Here is a 3012-nt window from a genome sequence, read left to right as displayed (position 1 = left end):
ATTCTGGGCCAGCTTTAGCTCTGAGGCCTGGCTGCTGAAAGCAGGTTTCTGGCCTTTGTTTACCTTCTGTATTTGAAACAATGTTGCGGTCCTGCTGGCTGAAGCCTGGCTGACTAAAGCAGGTTTCTGGGGTTTGGTTTAGCTTCTATATTTGCTACAATGTTTCTTAGAGTTGCAGCTCAGAGGCTGGCAAGGCAGGCGGGGAACCTGGCTTCCTCCGTCACTGAAGCAAGCAAACCTCCCTGTTCACATCAGCTACCTGGCTGCTGGCCGCCATCTTGGCTGGCAGTTAATTTGCATATCTCCCTGATTAGCCAATGGGAAGCGTAGCAGAGGTACGGCTAATTACCATGTTTCTTTTTTATTAGATAGGATATTACTCAATTTTGGTAAAATCTTTAAAAATCACCTTTAGTATGTACACCTACAAATCATTATTTCAATGAGTAACCTATAAGTAAATTTAAAGATCTTTGGGGAGATAACATTTTCATCATAAAATATCCATTCCTCAGACTTGTGCCCCACTATCCCCTTTAGCCCACATAAAAACTATAACTTGCTGAATTTAGCAGACTCTGGGCTGTAGTTATCAGTTGAAAATTAAACTTGCAAGAGTGCAGAGAAATTGTGACTAAATACAGTGGTTTTCTCTAGCAGGTAGAGGTGGAGTCCATGTAACAGTGTTAATGGGATTCACACTAATGCATTAGTTAAAGGGAAATAGCTACTATACTCCAGGCTAAAATACCAATTCTAATGAATCCTATCTGGAGAGACTGTTTGTGGACATAACTAAGTTACAGAGGGTGTCAATATGACAACAACAGCAGCAAAACCCCCATTTCCTTGGCCAATCTAGCTAAAAGACAAATTAGAGCTGGCTTCTTAAGAGCATAACACAGACACAAATTTTGTTCTTTTGATACCAAATTAAGGTGCTGGTGCTGCTTTTGTGTTTTCTGGAAGGGAAATGCCAGCTGTGCCATCACTGCGAGGATTTTAACAAAAGACAAGTTAAGAAATCGAATGAATGAACACAGTGTAAAATGGAGTTGTTCTGACAGCACATTGGAGTGAGGCATAAATAGCTTCTGCTGGTCTTCTTAACCGGCTTAATCCTTTTATTCACTAATGGTAATTTCACGGCATTCTGAAAGTGTGTACACGCGAATTACAGTGCGCTTACCCAACCATTACACATTGGGCCTGTGATATTTCTTTTTCTCTTATGTTTGTAGCACAGGGTTTTTAAAAAGACCTGCAATGACTTCAGCCAAGAGCAAATATTAATCTATGACCTTTTACTGTTTTTATTTTATATACCCTAGAGAAAAAGGTAGGATTCCAGTATGCTCACAAAGCCAAATATGCATGATTGTGTTAACTCACTGCCGACAGCTCTGAGGCCTGAGACAGGAGGCAGAGCAACCTCTGACGTTTTCATTATGCATTTGTCTGGCAGTTAGGAGGGAAGAAATAATTCATGTCATTACTACTATCCTGTCTTGGCCATTAAAATGTATTTCTCTAATAAAAAAAAATATTACCATATTTTAGAAGACAGTCTGACATGCCCTCATGCTTCTCCCTATCTCATATCCTGGCATTATTGTTTCTTATTTTAACAGTCACTTGAGTGAACCAAGTAGCACCATCACATCCCAGTTAAAAGATCATCAATTACAGTGAAACAAAACTTTCACTTCATCTCAGCCACTGTTTCCAAGGCTGTACTCTGAGCCTTATCACCACCTGCAACTGCTAATGTCAGAAATCATAGCATGGCCTGGACAGCGTTGCTAAGTGGTTAGAGCGCCCGCTTGCCCACTGAAGGATCTCGGGTTCAAGGGCACAAACCTGAATTGCAGGTTTGATCCCCGGCCCTGTTCAGGGCAGATGCAGGAGGGAACCAATCAATGTGTCTCTCTCACATCGATGTCTCTCTCTCTCTCTCTCTCTCTCTCTCAAAATCAATGGAAAAAATATTCTCTAGGAAGGATTAACAAACAAACAAACAAAATAAATCATAGCATGTTGCTCCTGACGTCCTGTTATATGATTTTTTTCTGGCCTATCAATGATCTCCTCCTCCTCCCCATTCATATTGTTCTTTGCATAGACTGGGCTGTGGGTTCACCTGCATCAGTGGAGAAATAGAGCCCCCACTAGGTATTTCAAACATATAGAATTTAATATTGGGAACTGGTTACCAAAGGGTTGGAAAGGAAAGGCTAGAAGAGAAAAAAAAGTGCAGTTAGAGATTAATAGCTACTGGAAGCCATTCTCGTTCTCATGGATGAAGGAGCCAGACCATGCCCCACTGAGGCTGCTGAGAACTTGCTGCTGCCATTGGAATGGTGCTGCCAAGGAGGACAGCAGCCTGCAGATGGCACCCCCCCTGCAGCTGCCCCTGCCCCTGCCCCTGCCCCTGCCCCTGCTGGGCCCAGTGAGGAGCAGAGAGGTGGAGCTTCTCCACTGTATCCAGGCTCCACAGTGAGAAGTTTGCTGCTAGGGGCATCCAGGAAACGCAGTTTCCCCTGAATTACAGGACAGCACAGAAGCGCAGGGATAGAGCTCTGAGCCAACAGACAAAACCTACCCTTTGCCTGTTCAGCATTTATTCTCACTCTTTACCCTATATTCAACTTCCAGGAACAATAGCAGGATCACACAAACACCTCTTAGATAACTGAAGATGCTGTCACTTTCCCAAAAGAGAGGCCTCATCAGTCATTATTTCCATCTCTAGGTGATCTGCTCCTATTTGAATTTTCTTAGAATAAAGGTAATCATCAGTAATATTTCTTATCCTAATATATAAAAAGCCAGGGGCCGTCATGACCAAAACAAGCGGACAGACAACCAAACGCAGGCTGCTGGGGCAACAAGGCTGGCAGGGGGGTTAGTGAGGCATGAACAAATGACTGAACAGCAGGCTGTGTGGGGTGACCAGGTCAGCAGGGGGGTTAGCGAGGGACGACCAAATGACTGAACAGCAGGCTATCTGGG

Source organism: Myotis brandtii, unplaced genomic scaffold (genome assembly GCF_000412655.1).
Source record: "Myotis brandtii unplaced genomic scaffold, ASM41265v1 scaffold389, whole genome shotgun sequence".
Taxonomy (NCBI): Eukaryota; Metazoa; Chordata; class Mammalia; order Chiroptera; family Vespertilionidae; genus Myotis; species Myotis brandtii.
Note: the sequence above shows the minus strand (reverse complement) of the source record.